Source organism: Halichoerus grypus, chromosome 6 (genome assembly GCF_964656455.1).
Source record: "Halichoerus grypus chromosome 6, mHalGry1.hap1.1, whole genome shotgun sequence".
NCBI lineage: Eukaryota > Metazoa > Chordata > Mammalia > Carnivora > Phocidae > Halichoerus > Halichoerus grypus.
This window is the reverse complement of record NC_135717.1, coordinates 74,488,626-74,511,098: the sequence shown is the minus strand read 5'-3', so window position 1 is coordinate 74,511,098 and position 22,473 is coordinate 74,488,626.

Here is a 22,473-nt window from a genome sequence, read left to right as displayed (position 1 = left end):
CCTGCCACATCTTCCCCAGTTGTCTTTTCGCTCAGGATTTTGGGATAAATTTTCACGGGAGAAGGAAAGTAAAAAAATGAAAATTTTGTTTCTCTTCTCAAACCTGGTTCTTTGGACTCCTTGAAAGTATGTCAACTATGCTAGAGTATCCCCTAAAAATATCACTAAACAGTTCCATCAAGGATTTCTGCTCTCATTTATTGTCAATAATTTCAAAAAACAACATGGATGAAGAAATTGCACTGATATCTATACATTTTTTTAAAAAAGGATGCTATTAAATGCATTTCCCACAAGAAAGAGCAGTTGTCTAGGAATGCACATCAGTTAATAATCCACTTAACCATAGATTGGCAGGGGTCCAAGTCATTTGTAAATGTGTTTCTGTGGCATATACTACAATCCTACACATATCTATTTAAACTAAAATTATAAGGAATCCTAATGTCTTGACAGCTCTTTTATGTGACCCTAAAGAGTCATTATACTATTAAGTTTTTATTGATCAAATAGGTGTATTTACAGCACTAAAAGAAAGAATATTTACATAGTAATATAAATTAACTCATTATTATATGTTTAAGAATCAGAAACCTTGGCCATAATAGTGTGTTGTATTTGTATTGGGCTTAGATTTGTTTTTAAAAATTCATCCTTCTGTGGCTTCTGGGATTCTTTTGATCATGTTCATCTCTTTTTCCAAAAATCTAAAAAATAATTTTATAATAAAATAACTTTAGGGCTAGGCTACAGCACATTGGAAGATTTTAAAATTTCAGATATTAGTCTCAAAGTTTATTTAGGTCAGATATTTGTGTGGAAGTTTTTGTTTGTTTTCCTACTTTCCAGAATATTCTATGTAAAGTCCCATGAGAGTCAAAGAATAGTTCATACTCATGCATTCCCCTTTCTAGTCTCTCATGCATTCTGTATGATACAACCTCACTCCACACATTCCCTGAAGCTGCTTTCACTAAATTTGCAGACTAACAATCTGATTGTATACCTATTGGACTCAGCTTGTTTTCTTCTTGCTCAACTACTCTTAGGTGTACAAACCTACTAGCCCTTGAACTTTCTCCCTTGTGTTGCTCTTGATTGCACTCTCCTATGGTTGCTCATCTCTGACCCTTCTTCCATGTTTTCCTATATAATTACTGAATGTTGTAATTCCATAGCCTTCTGGTTTTGTCCTTGTCTCTTCTTATTCTGCATGTTTCTAATGAGTGCCTTTATCTACTTACAGGGCATCTGATACTATGTATATGTTGGAACCTCTGTACTGAGGCTTACACAATTATATTCAAAGTCTTATTGGACATATTTAATGGGATGTAAGTTTATTGAGGACCAGAACTGTGTTTATCTTTTGTATTTTCAGCACAAATCAGAGAAAATCATAGTAGATGTTTATTTATTAACATTTTACATAAACAATTAAAGTTGTCTTTTCTAAGAACCTAGTCAACTTCCAGTATTACCTTCTTTCCTAAGTCAAAAAGATCAGGTACAAAAGCATAATGGTTGCTATGATATAATGATTGACTTCTCCTGTTCCATTACTGTCCACATTCAACTGGTGAACAGATCCATCATTGCCTCTCTATCTTCATTGCTATAGTCTTACAGCTCCTTGTCTTCTCTAACCTGACTCAATGTAATAATCTGTTATCTGTTCTCTCTCCCTCCAGTCCTGACTCACTCCAAAAGATTTCCAAAACTGCTGCCCTAGTTTGTGTTCTAAAAAGAAAATCTAACCATCCTCTTGCCCTACTTAAAATCTTTCAATAACCTCCCTTTGCCAAAAGGACAAGTCTAAACTTCTTATACAATTAAGACCATTTGTAATTTGACATCTCTGCTTTTCTGGCCTGTTCTCTCTGTGCCGTCTTTTCCTTTCTATCCTGCCCCACCAAGCCAGTTGCCCTACTGCTGTTATGCTTTACAGTCCATACTTCTATTCACACTATTTCTTCTTCCAAAAATGTTCTTTCTCTCTTTTTTATTGAGAAATATTTCTTCATCTTTCAAACTTTATCTCAGGTGTTTCTTTCTGATGAATTCTTTCCTGGCCTTGCTCTCTGCTTACTCAGTAGGATTGAGTGAGCACCTCCTTCTTGAGTACCTCCTATATATGTTCTACAGTAGCCTCTCTAACACCTAAATGCTTATTTCCACTTATTTTTCATAGTTCTATACCCCAGTAACAAATTGTGCCTTCCTTGAGATTAAATATAAACTCTTTTTAATTTTTTTACTTCAATTCTATCCTGGTATCATGCACTGGTGCTAGTTGGTGCTCAATGAATATATGTTGAAAGAATAAAAAATAATGAGAAAAAAAAAAGAAGAAAGGAAGAAAGAGAGAGAAAGAAAGAATGGTTTGACTCTATAGTTTACCTTTAGTACTATATTTCACTAAGGGATCCAATACAGAGAAGATGTATGATATGTCACAAAAAGTAATTTGTGTATATGGGTTTAATACACCCCAAGATAAGCTAGTTTCCTGAATGAGATATAGATTTGTAAAGATCTGATACTTTTCCAATAGCAACTGAATTGTCCGGCCACAGTGATGATACCAGGGCAGGACATCTTTGTATAGGAGGTACAGATCTTAGTGTCTTTAGAGGTAGACTCGGGAGTAAAACCACCTAAGCCTTAATTATAGCTCCATTATTTACCAGTTTAGTAAACTTAGTCCCGATGGTAAATTTCCTCATATGTTAAATGAAGATAAAATGAAAATCTATCCTAAAGGTAATTTCAAAAAATGTAATTGATTAAGTTCTGCAAAGAACCATGCTCTATTATCAACAGAAAAATAATAGAAATTGGAAAGTATTATAGTAAAGTGATTGAAATAAAATTATTAAATGAATCATTTTCCATATCCATTTTTATAAATGAAAAACTTCCTTCATTTAAGCAGTTCATTGTTCTGCAGTTAAAAGCTAGTAATTTCCTATCTGACAATATGAAAATGTCAATCATCCATATCTTTTCAGTCCATAAAAAGATATTATGGCTTATGTTTTATTGTTTAAGTCTGATTCTAAGATAGTACATTAAAAACATATTTTAATAACAAATATTTTAATAAAATTATAAGAAAATAACACTTTAATTGGCTTTAAATTAGTTCAACATCTAGAAAGAAGTTAATTCTTTGTAGAGATATTTAGTAGGAAATATTCCATAAATTTACATTAGATTAAACTTTGGTGGGTGGAAGGAGGTTGGTTAAATAGGTGATGGATATTAAGGAGGGCACTGTAATGAGCAGTGGATGTTGTATAAAAGTGATGAATCACTAAATTCTAGTCCTGAAACTAATATTACAATGTATGTTACCTAAGTGGAATTTAAATAAAAACTTGAAACAAAAAAAGATAAAAAAATAAAAATAAAGAAAATTAAGCTTTGCAATTGATTATAATTCCCGTATCTTTAGTAGAAAGGAAAACTGTTATCTGTGATTTGAACTTCAGAACACTAACTTCATTAGTAAAGAAATAGTGTTTCCTTTCTAATAACAGAATTCTAGGATTTCCAGAATTTCTACTTAATGATTATTGTTCCATCCCTAATTGAACTTAAGGGAAAATTATAAAAGTGATGACATGCTTGAGGAGCAGATTCATATATACCTAAAAATGTTGGTTCCTATTGATCACAATCCCATGCAATTAATACAGTTCAATATTAGCTGTGGTTTGTTTTCCCCTTAACACTATGGCTACAGAATAATTTTTTTTTTTTTTACCAGTAACAACCCTCAATTTTATTGATGACTAATTAGTGTGTACATTCTGATTTGCACTATAGAACTTTATACAATTGTTAAGAAGTTTTTATTTTTCTTAAGGATACAAATTTAAATGAACACTAGCCTTCTCTACCATGTTGACCAGATAATACAAGCTTCACCAAATGGCTTCTTCTGTAGGGGCGAAGGGCAGGCTGCCCTAAGATGGGCCACTTTGGCACAAACATTATTTTCAGTTAAAAGTAATAAAAACCCAACAGATGCAGGAAAAGCTCTCTTCCTGGTCCTCAGCTGCCTAAATTTACATTGGGATGGAGAGCCGTACCAGGAAGAGAGCCACAAACAGAGACTCACTTTTACCTAAGAAACTTACCTGCGTAATAGGACAAGGGCTTAGTTTTTCAAAACATCTCCCTTCACCTTCCTGCTAATGGCCTTCCTCCCCTGTGTATCCTCAGACCCTACCCCTCTCCTTAGTTCATATAAACTTCATGTTGCCTCATTGTCTTTAGAATTTCATGTCTGTGTGGATTCCCCATACATATGTCTGCCTATTAAATTTTATTTTCTCCTCTCTGTCTCATGCCAATTTAATTCCAAGTCCAGCTAGAAGAACCTTGTAGGGTAGAGGATGGACTTCCTCCTCCAATGAGGTAGAGCCTATTATTGGATGAGAGGGTCAGGCTTATAGCCTTCTAATCTTATTTCATTGCCTAGAACTCAAATGCATGACCACAATTACCCAGGAACTATAGTGTAACATGTGACCCAGGAAAAGAGGAAAAAATTGTTATTACCTAGTCTCCACTACAGATGCTAAAAATGACACAGAAATATGAGAACTGTATCAATGGAAGATCTTTACAGTTTACATGTATTCAAGAAGAAAATTACATTAATTAAATTCTAACAATAAAAATATAATTTATATAAAAGGTTAAAAGGACATTTAGGAATGAATTACTATTTATAAAAATAGTCAATTAAAACACAGGTATCCTATCTATATGTAATTATCAATTGTGCATGTAAATGTACACAATGCACATGATCTTGTTCTATTCATTAATGTCCTTAAGGATTTCTACTGGATACCACTTTTCTGACAATCTCCCTCTATGATTATTTGTGTTATCAGTTGTATTTGGAAGTTGTATTTGCATATATTTAGTTCTTCAAATCATACTAAAAATTTTCAGATAACTGCAACTGTAGTGTAAAAGTCCCATGCAAGTAAATGCAAAATACAAAATAAACATACAGATAAAATACAGATTGAAATAGTTACCTAAGATAGGAAACTAAAAAATAAAAAAAAATAAGATATAAAATAAAACTTAGAGTTAGAATTCATCAATTTAATTAATATGTTAAAGAACACTTGGAAATGACATTAAAAAATATAAGAGGAAAAAAAGAAGGTAAGAATAAGAGACCAATAGAGAGGGTATAAAAACCAGAGGAAGCTAAGAGTAATTTTTCTAGGTCAATACATAGAGACAGGGCACAAAGGGAGTAAGAAAGAAGGCAAAGAAACAGACACAAGTATTGTGATTCCTCAAACATGTAAGCAGAGAGACAAATTGGAAAGATGATTTTAAAGCTGCTGCTTTTTCATTACTATTAAGTATAAGGAAGAAATTTAATTTTGATTCAAAAGAGTGGCAGAAACACAAAACTAGATAAGCAATGAGAGAAAGGGTATTTTTAAAGATACAAGCAATTAGCTTCCTGTTGCTTATTTGATGTAACTTTCATCTTAACAAGAACTTTTCCACTTGGTGCCATTATCTAATAACCTACTATCATCGATTTTCAGAGAAAACACATTATCTGCAGGAAAACTTTCTGAAAGTCACAAACAAGCATGAAGAGCCCAGAGGCAAAAGATTTGTAGAATCTTTAAAAGATAGCTAGAGGCAAGAGTTTGAGCAGTGGGAGAAGATCACCAAAAAACTTGTCTGCCTAATAAATGCTCCATAGGAAAAAAAATCTATTCAAAGCACAACCCAGAAAATAAAATCAACATCATGCTACTGCAGTCTGCTTCTGCGACCTTGCTAGAAACAAGTCACAGGTCTGCCACTTACACAGAATTATTCACCAACAAACAGCCTGCCTGCAGGAAGAGCAAAAACACTTTAATAATAAAATCCAGTGACAACATAAATATTTCACCATGTCACTCTCAAGGTGCAAGCTGATGTATCTTCTAGAATAATTCAGGGAACAAAACATGATTCTGTATAATAGAAAATGTATTGGCCTAATACCTTATTTTAAAAAATAAACTATAACTGCTCTCATTGAAAAAATACAAGTTGTTCAAGACCCATTCTTCATCTGAAGCTTAAAAACACCACTCCAAATCATGGCACACAATCCTGATTCAATTCCAGCTTCAGATGTACAAGTCTAGGATGTGGGAAACAAAGGCAGAAGAGAAATTATTAAATTTCCTTACTACCTACAGCCCATTGTCAAGTCCTTGAAACAGGCAGAGTGACATTCCTCTAGGGACTCATCTGCCTTGTGTTGACACTTTGTTAAGGGCAAAAGGCAATCCTAGCCTGACCTCCCCACCCCCACCACCAAGGATCCTGTAAGCCTACTTTAACATATAAAAATTCTTTTGGAAACTTCCTTTATCTCTAAACCAAGATACAGTTGGCAATCATCCCCCAAGCATATGGCCCACCGATACACATCTGAAGGGTCTCATGACTAAGTTTTTATTAGAAGGTAATAAATGACCTTTTCCCAACAATAGCTAGCCCCCTCAAGGTCCTGGAAACCTTGCTTCCAAAATTCCTTAGAGACTTACGCTATCCCTAACCCCCTCCCAACTTGAAAGAATATAATGGGCCACTCCTCATGACCTCCATGCAGCTCTTTCTGCCCTTGGTCCTGTCCCTGTGCTTTAATAAAACCACTTTTTTTGCACAAAATACGTCTCAAGAATTCTTTCTTGGCCTTTGGCTTCGAACCTTAACATCTTTCCTACATCAGTCTATATAACATTGGGATAACATTTTTTTTCTCCTGGTGATTCATAATGTAAGCCCAGGAGAGACAAGGTAAGACAAAGCAAATATGAGAAAACCCTTTAAGGATAATTCTAGGCAATCTTGTGTTATCTCTACCCACTTTAACATTAATAGCATGACAGTACGTCCTAGAGAATGAGTAAGTTGAAAAACTTTTCCTTCCCTTTTCTCCCTCTCTCTCTCTCTCTCATTCTACCTTCCCTTTTTCTCTGTCTCCTTCTTTTCCCCTCTCCCTCCCTCTCTCGCACTCTCCTTCCTTCTTTCTTGTGCTCTCTCTCATACACAGTCAAATCTCAACTCTTTTTTCCTATTATACTTAATTCAGAGTTTTTTCTAGGCTAAATGGAATGAGATGGTTTTTCTTTGGCATTCCAATTCCCTCCTTTTTATACCTTTCTCTCTTATGGGTCTTTCCCCTTTGGCTGCCTCATGCCCCCATTTGGCCTATAGCCTACATTATCTTGTTAATTCTTTTTCTTTCAGGGTTTTCCTGCCTCCATCAAACCTCGTTGTCCTGTCTTATGGTAACTTTGATTATATGCTATGATGAAGAGAAATCCAAAAAAACACATAGTAAGTCAATGTTTCATTATTGATTATTTTTGGCTCCATGAGACAACTGCACCCTAACTGGAGAATTCTAGAGAAATAAAACCCTAATCTAAAGGCTGAGATGACCACATACAATTTTATTCTTTTTAACACAACACTTGATCAGTCTGGTCCAATTTCTTATATACAGCTGAATTTGAGGACATAATGTGTAGTCACTGCCTGACAGTTTGCAAGTTTTGCTGGCACAATTTGAAAATACATAACTGTGGTACAGGAGATAAATTGTGAGACAATTTTTCATACTATAATTCTCAGGGTTTTGGAAATAGAGTTATTCTTAGATAAGAACAAATATATTATTTGCCAAATTTCCTAGTTTTGTGGCCAATATAAATTAAGATATATGCTATGTGCCAATCATTATCCTAAGTATTTTATCCATTATTTCATTTAATTTTTACTACAATTCTTTGAGATATATACTCTTGTCCCCATTTTGCAGATGAGAAAACCAAGATTTGTATGTTGAAAATTGGTAGGTGCAGGCAAAGGAGCAAACCTAAGGCCAACTGACTCCAAGATAGGGTTCTATGCCCTATGTTGCAGTATCTGACAGAGAATGACATTGAGACACAAGTTATGTCCTGTGGTTAAGGGTTCACCCTGATGCAGAGCTCTTTCCAGTGTTTATCAGCTTCACATTAAGGAGGCCATTTATGCCTTATTGTGGCTGAGTACCAGGTTAGGTATGTGAACATATAGTCAATTCTTCAGGTAAAATGATCCTCTGGGGAAAAGCCCAATTTTCTTAAATTCTAGGTTTAATCTATAGTTGAGTGAGCATGTATCATACACTATCCTAATGATTGTTATATAAGCATCAGGGGGGTGTTTAGAGATAGTGAACATAGAAGAATATTGAAATACTAAAAGAAAAAATAAAATATTAGGTAATGTTTAAATATTATAATAAGTTTAATTTTCTTCTAATCTCAAAACAATTTCCCTAATGATTAAGATTCAATTTAACAATTTTACCACCTGCATTTATCTTGCTCAGGTGACAGAGATTTTATATTAAAATTTTAATTTCCCCTGTGACTATTGTTAAAACCCAGGCTTAAAATTCCTACCTTCTTATCAGATGGAATTTTTCTTCATTATGCTAATTTCCACACACACAGGGGAGGGGGAGAAGATGGCGGAGGAGTAGGGGACCCTATTTCACCTGGTCCCCGGAATTGAGCTGGATATCTACCAGACCATTCTGAGCACCCACAAAACCAGCCTGAGATGTAAGAAGATCTGGATCTCTACAAGCAGAATATTTGCAGGCGTTTGGTTTTGAGGTACAAAGCGGGGAGCTGTGATTCCCTGGGCAGATATCAGAGGATAAATGGCAGTGGGAGGGTGCCTGGCCATGGGGATCCTACACCAGTGAGTGACAGCCTCACACGTTGGGGACAGGGCACAGACTCCCAGACCTGTAGTGGCAGGGAAAGGACTTTAGGGCAGCCCCCAGGGCGGAAACCCGGAGCGGAAGGGGTTTTAGAAGCACAAAGGGCAGAGACGTGCCCCGACATAGAGGCAGGACTGGGAGCACTGCGGAGGGATGCACAAACCAGGACGCTGCAGTTTATAGCAGCACAGACAGAAACAGAGATAGTGTGGCCTGGAGAGCTCACTGAAGAACAGACTGCAATCTCTCTGCTCTGAGGCAGAGGGTTGGAAACTGTCTCTTCTGCTCTGACTCATGGAAGAGATGCAGAAAGCCGCCAGGGAAAGCCGCCAGAGAACAAAAGCCCCAAAGACTGATTCCCGCTGAGTCCATCCCCTGCCACAGGGGGGCAGGGCAACTCTGCCCAAACAGGGTTGCCTGAGTAACAGCGCAGCAGGCCCCTCCCGCAGAAGACAGGCTGGGAAAACAAGAGGCCAGCAACCCTAAGGTCCCAAGAAAACAGGTGCATCTTGCTTGGGTTCTGGTCAATAATTTCGACTCTATACATTCCCTCAAACACCCATCAACAGAATGACTAGGAGGAGGAGCCCCCAGAATAGAAAAGACTCAGAGATCATGACTTATGCTGCAGATTTACAAATAGATGCAGATATAACCAAGATGTCAGAGATGGAATTCAGGCTAGCAATTGTGAAGACAATGGCTAGAATGGAGAAATCTATTAATGGCAACATACAGTCTCTAAGGGCAGAAATGAAAGGTGAATTGGCAGAACTTAAAAATGCTATCAATGAGATCCAATCCAATCTAGATAATCTAACAGCTAGGGTAACTGAAGCAGAAGAGTAAATAAGCGACCTGGAAGACAATATAATAGATAAAAAGGGAAAAGAGGAGGCCAGGGAAAAACAACTCAGAATCCATGAAAATAGAATCAGAGAAATAAATGACATCATGAAGCGTTCCAATGTCAGAATAATTGGAATCCCGGGGGGAATGGAGAAAGAGAGAGGACTAGAAGATATATTTGAGCAAATCGTAGCTGAGAACTTCCCTAATCTGGGGAATAAAACAAACATTTACGTCCCAGAGGCAGAGAGGACCCCTCCCAAGATCAAGGAAAACAGGCCAACACCCTGGCATGTAATAATAAAACTTGGAAATCTTAGAACCAAGGAAACCATCTTAAGGGCAGTTGGGGGAAGAGATTCCTTACGTACAGAGGGAAGAACATCAGAATAATGTCAGACCTATCCACAGAGACCTGGCAAGCCAGAAAGGCCTGGCAAGACATATTCAGGGTACTAAATGAGAAGAACATGCAGCCAAGAATGCTTTATCTGGCAAGGCTTTCATTTAGAATGGATGGAGAGATGCAGAGCTTCCATGACTGGCAGAAACTGAAAGAATATGTGACCACTAAGCCGGCCCTGCAACAAATATTAAGGGGGGTTCTATAAAAGGAGAAAGACCCCAAGAGTGATATGTAACAGAAATTTACAGGGACAATCTATAAAAACAATGTCTTCACAGGCAACATGATGACAATTAATTCATATCTTTCAATAATCACTCTCAATGTTAATGGCCTAAACGTTCCCATAAAATGGCACAAGGTTGCAGATTGGATAAAAAGACAGGACCCATCCATATGCTGTCTACAAGAGACTCATTTTGAACCTAAAGATACATCCAGAGTGAAAGAGAAGGGGTAGAGATCTATCTTCCATGCCAGCGGACCTCAAAAGAAAGCTGGGGTAGCAATTCTTAGATCAGACAAATTAGATTTTAAACTAAAGTCTGTAATTAGAGACACAGAAGGACACTATATCATTCTTAAAGGGTCTATCCAACAAGAAGATCTAACAATTGTAAATATCTATGCCCCCAACATGGGAGCAGCCATCTACATAAGCCAACTGTTAACCAAAATAAAGAGTCATATTGATAACAATACGTTAATTGTAGGAAACCTCAATACTCCACTCTCAGCAATGGACAGATCATCTAAGCTGAAAATCAACAAGGAAATAAGGGCTTTGAATGATACATCAACCAGATGGACCTCATAGATATTTACAGAACATTCCACCCTAAAAGAACAGAATACTCATTGTTCTCGAGTGCACATGGAACTTTCTCCAGAATAGACCACATACTGGGTCACAAATCAGGTCTCACCCGATACCAAAAGATTGAGATTATTCCCTGCATCTTCTCAGACCACAATGCTCTAAAACTGGAACTCAATCACAAGAAAAAATTTGGCAGAAATTCAAACACTTGGAAGCTAAAGACCACTGTGCTCAAGAATGTTTGGGTCAACCAGGAAATCAAAGAAGAACTTAAACAATTCATGGAAATCAATGAGAATGAAAACACATTGGTCCAAAACCTATGGGATACTGCAAAGGTGGTCCTAAGGGAGAAATACATAGCCATCCAAGCCTCACTCAAAAGAATAGAAAAATTCTGAATTCACCAACGAACTCTACACCTTAAAGAACTAGAGAAAATGCAACAAATGATGCCTAAGCCACGCATTAGAAGAGAAATAATTAAAATTAGAGCAGAAATCAATGAATTAGAAACCAGAAATGTAGTAGATCAGATCAACGAAACTAGAAGTTGGTTCTTTGAAAGAATTAATAAGATCTATAAACCACTGGCCAGACTTATCCAAATGAAAAGAGAAAGGACCCAAATTAATAAAATTATGAATGAAAGGGGAGAGATCATGACTAACACCAAGGAAATAGAAACAATTATTAGAAATTATTATCAACAACTATATGCCAATAAACTGAGCAATCTGGATGAAATGGATGCCTTCCTGGAAACCTATAAGCTGCCAAGACTGAAACAGGAAGAAATTGACAACCTGAAGAGGCCAATAACCAGTAACGAGATTGAAGCAGTGATCAAAAACCTCCCAAAAAACAAGAGTTCCAGGGCCTGATGGATTCCCTGGGGAATTCTACCAAACATTCAAAGAAGAAATAATACCTATTGTCCTGAAGCTGTTTCAAAAAATAGAAACAGAAGGAAAACTTCCAAACTCATTCTATGAGGCCAGCATTACCTTAATCCCTAAACCAGGCAAAGACCCCATCAAAAAGGAGAATTTCAGACCAATATCCCTGACGAATATGGATTCCAAAATCCTCAACAAAATCCTAGCTAATAGGATCCAATAATACATTAAAAGGATCATCCAGCATGACCAAGTGGGATTTATCCCTGGGATGCAAGGGTGGTTCAACATTCACAAATTAATCAATGTGATAGAACACATTAATAAGAAGAGGGAGAAGAACCAGATGGTCCTCTTAAATGATGGAGAAAAAGCATTTGACAAAATACAGCATCCTTTCCTGATTAAAACTCTTCAGAGTATAGGGATAGAGGGAACATTCCTCAAGCTCATAAAATCCATCTATGAAAAACCCACAGCAAATATTATCCTCAATGGGGAAAAGCTGAGAGCCTTTTCCTTAAGAAGAGGAACACGTCAAGTGTTCCACTCTCACCACTATTGTTCAACATAGTAATAGAAGTCCTAGCAAAAGCAATCAGACAACAAAAAGAAATAAAAGGTATTCAAATTGGTAAAGAAGAAGTCAAACTCTCTCTTTTCGCAGACGACATGATACTTTATGTGAAAAACCCAAAAGACTCCACCCGAAATTACTAGAAATCATACATCAATTCAGTAATGTGGCAGGATACAAAATCAATGCACAGAAATCAGTTGCTTTGTTATACACTAACAACGCAACTGTAGAAAGAGAAATTAGAGAATGATTCCATTTACAATAGCACCAAAAATCATAAGATACCTCAGAACAAATCTAACCAAAGAGGTAAAGGATCTATACTCTAGGAACTACAAAACACTCATGAAAGAAATTGAAGAAGACACAAAAAGATGGAAAAATATTCCATGCTCATGGATTGGAAAATTAACATTGTTAAAATGTCTATGCTACCCAGAGCAATCTATACCTTCAATGCCACCCAATCAAAATTCCAATGACATTTTTCAAAGTGCTGGAACAAACAATCTTAAAATTTGTATGGAATCTGAAAAGACCCCGAGTCGCCAAGGAAATGTTGAAAAAGAAAAACAAACCTGGGGGCATCACGTTGCCCGATTTCAAGCTCTATTACAAAGCTGTGATCACCAAGACAGCATGGTACTGGCACAAAAACAGACATATAGACCAATGGAACAGAATAGAGAACCCAGATATGGACCCTCAACTCTATGGTCAAATAATCTTCGACAAAGCAGGGAAAAAATAGGCAATGGAAAAAAGACAGTCTCTTCAATAAATGGTGCTGCGAAAATTGGACAGCCACATGCAGAAGAATGAAACTGGACCATTCTCTAACACCATTCACAAAGATAAACTCAAAATGGATGAAAGACCTCAATGTGAGACAGGAATCTATCAAAATACTAGAGGAGAACATAGGCAGTAACCTCTTTGACATCGGCCACAGCAACTTCTTTCAAGATACATCTCCAAAAGCTAGTGAAACAAAAGCAAAAATAAACTTTTGGGACTTCATCAAGATAAAAAGCTTCTGCACAGCAAAGGAAACAGTCAACAAAACAAAGAGGCAACCCAGAGAATGGGAGAAGATATTTGCAAATGACACTACAGATAAAGGGCTGGTATCTAAGATCTATAAAGAACTTCTCAAACTCAACACCCAAAAAACAAATAAGCAAGTCAAAAAGTGGGCAGAAGATATGAAAAGACACTTCTCTGAAGAAGACATACAAATGGCTAACAGACACATGAAAAAATGTTCATCATCATTAGCCATCAGGGAAATCCAAATCAAAACCACATTGAGATACCACCTTACACCAGTTAGAATGGCAAAAATGGACAGGGAAAGAAACAACAAATGTTGGAGAGGTTGTAGAGAAAGGGGAACCCTCTTACACTGTTGGTGGGAATGCAAGTTGGTACAGCCACTTTGGAAAACAGTGTGGAGGTGTCTCAAGAAATTAAAAATAGAGCTACCCTATGACCCAGCAATTGCACTCCTGGGTATTTACCTCAAAGACACAGATGTAGTGTAAAGAAGGGCTATATGCACCCCAATGTTCATAGCAGCAATGTCCGCAATAGCCAAACTGTGGAAAGGGCCAAGATGCCCTTCAACAGAGGAATGGATAAAGAAGATGTGGTCCATATATATAATGGAATATTACTCAGCCATCAGAAAGGATGAATACCCAACTTTTACATCAACATGGATGGGACTGGAGGAGATTATGCTAAGTGAAATAAGTCAAGCAGAGAAAGTCAATTTTCAAATGGTTTCACTTATTTGTGGAACATAAGGAATAACATGGAGGACATTAGGAGAAGGAAGGGAAAAATGGGGCGGGTGGGGAATTGGAGGGAGAGATGAACCATGAGAGACTATGGACTCTGAGAAACAAACAGGGTTTTAGAGGGGAGGCGGGAGGGGGGATTGGTTAGCCCGGTGATGGGTATTAAGGAGGGCACGTACTGCATGGAGCACTGGGTGTTATACGAAAACAATGAATCGTGGATCACCACATCAAAAACCAATGGTGTATTGTATGGTGACTAACATTACATAATAAAATTAAAAAAAAAAAAAGAATAGTAGTGGTTGCCTGCAAGTAAGAATGGGGAGTGACTGCAAATAGGCACAAGTTTTCTTTTTAGGTTAATGGAAATGTTATAAAATTAGATTTTGGTGAAAGTTACATACTTTGTAAAGTTACTAAAAATTCTTGAAGTGTAATCTTAATAAAAGTGAATTTTATGGTGTGTAAATTTTATCTCAATAAAGCTGTTTAAAAACTTTAAAAAAAAAATTTCCCCCCCCACACAAAATGAGTAGAATCCATAATTTTGAAAGACACTTTTTTTTTTTTTTTTTTGCGAACAGTATTCGTTCAGGATGATGTAATCTCTGGTTTTAAAAGTAAATCTGTTGTGAGCCACATTTAGTGCCAATAGTATGTAAAACAATAGCTGTCCTGCAGTGCCCAATCTAGTTCATTCACTACTGCTGGTGCCAAAAACATTAAGGAACACCAAGGAAGACAGACAAAACAAAACTAAAACAACCATTTCCTTCAGCCTTTCTTACTGAATAATTATTTCCTCTGTTTATGTGATATCCCCTTCCTTAGGCCTATTTCTATATGTGTCACCCTTATAAATAGTGGAAACATTGTGAATGGAAAAGGATTTACATCAATTGCTGGCAAATGCTTTAGTTATTTCATTTAAAATGGGATGAAAATGAGAAGGACAATACTACCCTTTTGTGATAGGTCATCTGAAATGGAAAATTGAAATGAAATGCTTTTAAAATAAATCCACATAAATATTCAACTTGTTGTTGTTGTTGTTGTTGTTGTTCTTGCAATTAGAGAAATTGTGTTTGATTGTTTTTCCTTGTTTGCATGTGTATACATGTTCATGTACTTATCCATTTATTCAGTAAAAGCCTTTATTTTCTTTCCTTCCTTTTGAGTGAATTGATAAAACAGATTTGTGACAATGTATTCTAAAATTATAAAAATACTTTTTCAAACACATGGTACACTTTCTGAGCTCCTTTAATTCATCCAGAATGATTAATATAAGAATACAAGTTAACTCTAAAATGGAGCAATATCTTGTTTTAAATGTGCCCATTTGTCAGAGAGATAATCCATTGACTTTTCCATTGAATTATTACTTTGGAATATGGAAGCTTCCATATTTAAATCATGCCTTCTCTTCAGCCAGGGGTTTCTGGCAGTATGTGAATGAGGTAAAATAAAAATGCAAGTATCTCAGTTGTGCCACTTTTCTCAAAATATATGCATAATAATATATGTTACAAAAATTATTAATTAAAAATATTAAAAGACTTTGCAAAGTTAAACTTCTTTAATGTGAACTTCTCAGAATCTCTAACATAGTGAAACACTTGCAAATTTTCAACTATGTACCAGGTAAGAAGTAACTTGAGGCAGTTTTCCCTGTATATCCTTATCCATAAATTGCTCTGTGATGTACTTCTCTAGGCTGTTGTTCTTCCTAAGATAGACTGGTAAATGTTTCAAGAAATGGGAGCTGTTCAAGGATGAAATGGGACAGTTTGCAAAACCTCAGAACCTGAAAACATGACTAAATGACTGAAGCAGGAAAGGGAGAGGCAGGAGTGAGACTAAGGAGAGGAGCTTGGACTTCTTCCCATTGGCTGAGTGTTTACTCAACAGTTGCAGAATACACTTATTAGCAATAAAGACATGCTTCTGGGACACCTGGGTGGCTCAGTCAGTTAAGCATCTGACTCTTGATTTCAGCTCAGATCATGATTTCAGCTCAGGTCATGATCTCAGGGTTGTAAGACTGAGCCCCAAGCTGGGCTCCACAGTCAGTGGGGAGTCTGCTTGAGATTCTCTCTCTCCCTCTCTCTCCTCCTCTGCCCCTCCCCTTACTCACTCTCTCTCTAAAATAAATAAATAAATCTTAAAAAAAAAAAAAAGACGTCTATTAGCCTGAATGAGAGAAAATGTGGTTTAACAAACTACATGACACAAAGAAATTAGCCAAAGGCAGCATCAGAGAGGAAGACCTTCCTCTGCCCTAGTTGGACTTGGAATTAAATTGGCATGAGACAGAGTAACAGGAGAAAATAAAATTTAATAGGCAGACATATGTATGGGGAATCCACACAGACATGAAATTCCAAAAACAATGAGGCAACATGAAGTTTATATGAACTAAGGAGAGGGGTAGGGTCTGAAGATACACAGGGGAGGAAGGCCATTAGCAGGAAGGTGAAGGGAGATGTTTTGAAAAACTAAGCCCTTGTCCTATTACGCAGGTAAGTTTCTTAGGTAAAAGTGAGTCTCTGTTTGTGGCTCTCTTCCTGGTACGGCTCTCCATCCCAATGTAAATTTAGGCAGCTGAGGACCAGGAAGAGAGCTTTTCCTGCATCTGTTGGGTCTTTATTACTTTTAGCTGAAAATAATGTTTGTGCCAAAGTGGCCCATCTTGGGGCAGCCTGCCCTTTGCCCCTACAGCCTGCCCTTGGCCCCTGTAGTTCCCTCCTCCAAAACCTCCCTCAAGTTTTACACATTACAAGTTGAGTTAGTAAATTATTCCATTTCATTGAACCAGTCTTTGTCCTGACAATAGGTCAGTTCAGTTACACTCGTTTCAGGAGGTGGTGATGCAGATGTGTTTTCTTTCTTTCTTTCTTTCTCTTTCTTTCTTTCTTTCTTTCTTTCTTTCCTTCTTTTTTTCTTTCTTTTAATTTAAATTTAATTAATCAACATATAATATATTATTTGTTTCAGGCATATGGGTTTGTGATTCATCAGTCTTACATAATACTCAGCACTCACCACAACACATACCTTCCCCGGTGTCCATCACCCAGCCACCCATCCCCCACCCACTCCCCTCCAGCAACCTTCAGTTTGTTTCCTAAGATTAAGAGTCTCTTATGGTTCGTTTCCTTCTCTGGTTTTGTCTTGTTTCATTTTTTTCCTCTCTTGCCCTATGATCCTCCGCCTTATTTCTTAAATTCCTCACATCAGTGAGATCATTTGATAATTGTCTTACCCTGATTGACTTACTTCATTAACATAATACCCTCTATTTCCATCCACGTGGTTGCAAATGGCAAGATTTCATTTTTTTGATGGCTGTGTAATATTCCATTGTGTGTGTGTATCACATTTTCTTTATTCATTCATCCCAAATGTGTTTTCAAAGTTAGGCCTGTACTTTAAGAAATCAGCAATTAAACAAGAGGCATTTCTACAGAAACAAAAGAAAAATAATGGCTAATGATTAGGTCAAAATAAAAATCAGTGTCTATGTGGTAAGCACATTGTATGATTATTATATTACATATAAAATTTACATATACATTTATATGTTTATAAATAATCATTATATTTACATATGTGTATATTTATCCTCACATACTATATATGTGTGTGTGTGTGTGTGTGTGTGTGTGTGTGTGTGTGTGTGTGCATATATGATCACCCAAGCATGGTCAGAAAATTCATACCATTATTATCACCAGTTTAGAAATGAAAAACTGAGGCTTATAGAAGTTAAGTAATTAGTTAAGTTGCCATCAGCGCCACCAACACAATTATGTGTTAAGTAAGTAAGCAGATTCTAAGGAGTAACACAATGAAAATGAGGTGGTAAAATTTATTTCACATATATTAGAAAGGGAGAAGCCTGGATCCTCAGATAGTAAAAGAGCCTCCTCAGATCAAAGGTGATATGATGCTGCTCTGGTCTAAGTTCAGGTCGTCTAAAAATGTGCCAGAATGGGTTGGAGAGAGCCCTGGGCTTAGAGGACATATTTGAATTATGACTTTCATTTTTTTTTTTAATTTTTTTTTATTATGTTAGTCCCCATACATTACATCATTAGTTTTAGATATAGTGTTCCATGATTCATTGTTTGTGCATAACACCCAGTGCTCCATGCAGAATGTGCCCTCCTCAATACCCATCACCAGGCTAACCCATCCTCCCACCCCTCTCCCCTCTAGAACCCTCAGTTTGTTTTTCAGAGTCCATCGTCTCTCATGGTTCGTATGACTTTCATTTGATGGTTGTGTGGCTGGGGTATATCTCAATATCTGTGATTTTTGGTTTCCTTTTTTCATGAAGCAATAGAATGAACAATTACACAAATATTTTTTACTCTGAAAAGATTTTTATATGTCTTGTCTATATTTGTTTGAAGAAATATACAGAAATATGCAACCTTCTAAAAAAAAGTGTTTTCCAATGGGGCATTTCATGCTCCCTCCAACCACCAATGCATGGAAAATGTTATTTGAAGGCAGAATTATAGATAATATAGTGATGAAACATTTTGTACCTCAAAAGTGTTAATGTTTGGTAAGAGAAGAAAAAAATCTTAAACCATTAAGGAAAGTTACAAATATCTGTGATACACATTACACATATTTTCAATAAAAATTGGCATTTTAAAAGGAAGGATGTAGTTGATTATGAAACTTATTTAAGGGCCTCCTCACTCTGGGTGAAATGGTATACCATCAAAAGTAGCCTTTTAATTACTCATGTCTTACTTTTGATGTGTCCATTTTTGGCTATAGTTTTTATTTAAAAAGGTCATAACTCAAAATAATTACCTTTTTTCCCCCAATGTTTCCTCACTTCAAAACATTCTCCATTTGTACTAGCACCTTTGTATGCTGTAGTAACACATTGGTCAACACATTGGTTGATTTGGGGGGATGAAGTGTACCTACTTCTATTTTGGAGACATTATAAAGTTCATCTTTATTTACTGATAATCCACGTGGCTCTAAATACTTTAGGCAGATAAGAATTTATTACTAGGTATTTTGTACAGCTGCATGATCAGGCCCCGTGCTTGGTTTACAAGAACGGCTCTCAGTCCCTAAGAACAGGAAGGCACCCACTGTCACTGAGGGAAGCTGCCAAGTCAGGAAGCTTCTTGTTGCAAATCTCCAATGTCTCTGCCATGATCTTTTTCTCAGTATTGTTGCTTAGTGACCTGCTTCCTTTTTCTGCATAAATCAGATCTCAGTTCAATTCTCTTAAACATATTGATGAAATTAGAACCACAGTCAGAGAAGAAGTCTGAAAGACGTAATATTAACATTTTAGGCTCTGCAGGGCAATAAATTAGACAAGAGTTTCACATCCTCAGTGCTATGGATATTTTAGGCCAGATAATTCTTTGTTGAGGGGAGCTGTGCTATGCATTGTAGGATGATTAGACTATACCCACTCAGTACTCTCCCCATTGTGACAGACAAAATATCTACAAACATTGCCAAATAGCTGCCAGGGGACAAAATCACCCCAACTGAGAACAATTAGGCAATGCTTTGCATTCTGCAGGCCACCACAAATTAGAGAGTTTAAAATCACATATAGATTAGAATAAAATGTATAGAATATCTTACTATTTATACTAAGCTATACTATAGAAAGCACAAGTATAATAGATAAGTATAGTTTCATAATATTTTCAGTTCTGTCAATGTGTGTGTATGTGTGTTTACTGGACTTAAATAATAATATATTTCCTATTGTGAATATCAATGCATTTCATATTGTGGATAGTTGTCAGAAAGTTTGAAAACAACTAGTTTACAAGATTGCAATAGAAGTAGAACAAATCAGTACACAGTATACTCAACAACACTTTTTATTCTAAATATGACCAAAAGAGATCAATTAGCATTTCTTCCACTTCTTGTACTATATCCTTATCTATATAAAATTCAGCATTATTGAGCTTGCTTGTCTAATCTTTCTCTAATACTACTATACCACCTATAATCTCTTTTTTATAAACATATTTTATTTATTTATTTATTTATTTTAGAGAGAGAGAGTGCAAAAGCGGACGGGAGGGGAGTGCCATGTAGGGCTAGATCCTGGGACCTGGGATCATGACCTGAGCTGAAAGCAGAGGCTTAACCAACTGAGCCACCCAGACTCCCCCACCTATAATCTCTCTTACATGTGCTGTATGACAGAACTATCACCCCATAATTTTCACAAATATAAGTATTTTCTTCCTTAAATATTGGCAAGATTATATATGATGAGTATGATAAAAAATAAATTGCAGAGTGTCATCTTGTCCTATTCTTCTGGCTGAAAAAGAAACCATATTGTTAAAGGAGCTTTTATACTTAAGACTCAAAGTTGCATATTGATGGATATGCATCCAGTGACATATCTGGAAATACCCGTGGATAAGCCACAGTATGGCCAATCTGTAAAACTGTGATAAACATAGGAATGATTAGAGGCCAGTCTATTTTGTAGGATATGCTATGGCTATTGTGCAAATATGATATAATGTCCATAGCAAAGGGTATGACTCAACAAGTTCATTAGATAGAATCCTGCAAACACTAAATATTCTTGAGATAAAGTATTTACATTAAAAATAACCACTAATATTTTTGTGACAAAAGTATTTTAATCCTTAAAAGTGTTTTGAAATTTCATATATCTCATAGGAATCCAATGTTAAACAATGTTTGTTCATTTCAACACTTCTATTCAATGAATAGTGCTTTACTTAAGTTAATACAGCATTAAACTTTATAACAGAAAAATAAAACCACCATTCAGATTTACATAATGGTTCTCCCTTAAAGAAACTGTTAACCTCTACATGATTCATTTTAAGATTCAACAATACCATAATAATAATATAATAGTAAAGTTCAATTTAGACTATCAAGAAAAAGTCCTATAATATTATTAGCCATATTAGTTATGTATTTAATACAAAGAACACAGCTATACTAGAGAATACCACGTGTTAAAGAATGATGTTCTGGGTGCCTATCTTTTCTGGTACTTCAATAAGTTCATTCTTTTAAAAATAATATCTTGCTAGTGATAAAAATATGATATGAAATCATTCTTTTTTTTAAAGATTTTATTTATTTATTTGACAGAGAGAGAGACAGCGAGAGAGGGAACACAAGCAAGGGGAGTGGGAGAGGGAGAAGCAGCGAGCCCGACGCGGGGCTCGATCCCAGCAGTCTGGGATCATGACCTGAGCCAAAGGCAGATGCTTAACTGAGCCACCCAGGCACCCGAAATCATACTTTTAATTAATACTTCTTGCTTTCTCAAATCTTGACTCTACTTGACTTGCTTATATGAAATAAATGTCAGTTCCCTATCAGCTCTGTTCAACAATCCTAAAAGGTTTAATGGCCCTTTCATTCCAGCATAACAGTTTCTGACTTGCATAGTTCTGCATTTAATAAATCTATTTTGCATAGCTCTCATGTTGAAGCCATGTTGACAGAATTCACTGAATTCCAGAGTTTTTGATGACTGCATTTGTCACCAGATCCTAAAGTCTCACATTTTGCCAGTTCATGTGTTAGGCCTCAGGGAACTCCAGAGTTAAATAATTTAGTGCCAGGACTTGCTTTATGGACATATCATCAAGTCTTGTCATGACTTTGTATCAATGGGAGCATTTTCCACAGTGTTTAACTCTCTCACCCTACCCCATGTGTTCCTTTACCGCATTTTCACGTAAGTCAGGAAACATTCTGCAATCATAGGAAAAGTTTTGCTGTCAGTTGACTGAGGCAGGACTGTAAATATCACTCCATAATTTCAAGTGAGAGAGATGAAATTAGAGACATTTTCCATTTTCTCTTCTCCCTCAGGGCCAGTTTTAAGCTTTATTATGAAATAAATTTTAGCAGCTCCCAGAATTCCACTTCTGACCCTTGCTCTGTGTCATAAACACAGCAACTTCTTAAGGTTTATTTTATATAATTCTTCAAGGAAGTTTGTGATTTGGAACAGAACACCTAACTTAACACATATTGAATATGCATTCAAATAGTGCTGTGACATGACCTTAGACATAGAGACTGAATAAGTAATGTTTTGTTCTTTGCTACTTTAGATCTTGTGGTAGCATAAGGTAGATACTGCCTTCATTGTCAACTACTGTGGTTAGGTTCTTGGTGCCCATTTTATCCCACTGAATGAGATTATTGTGGATGATTGCTTGTTCTACGGGGAATGCATTAGCCCCCTACCATCCAAAATAGC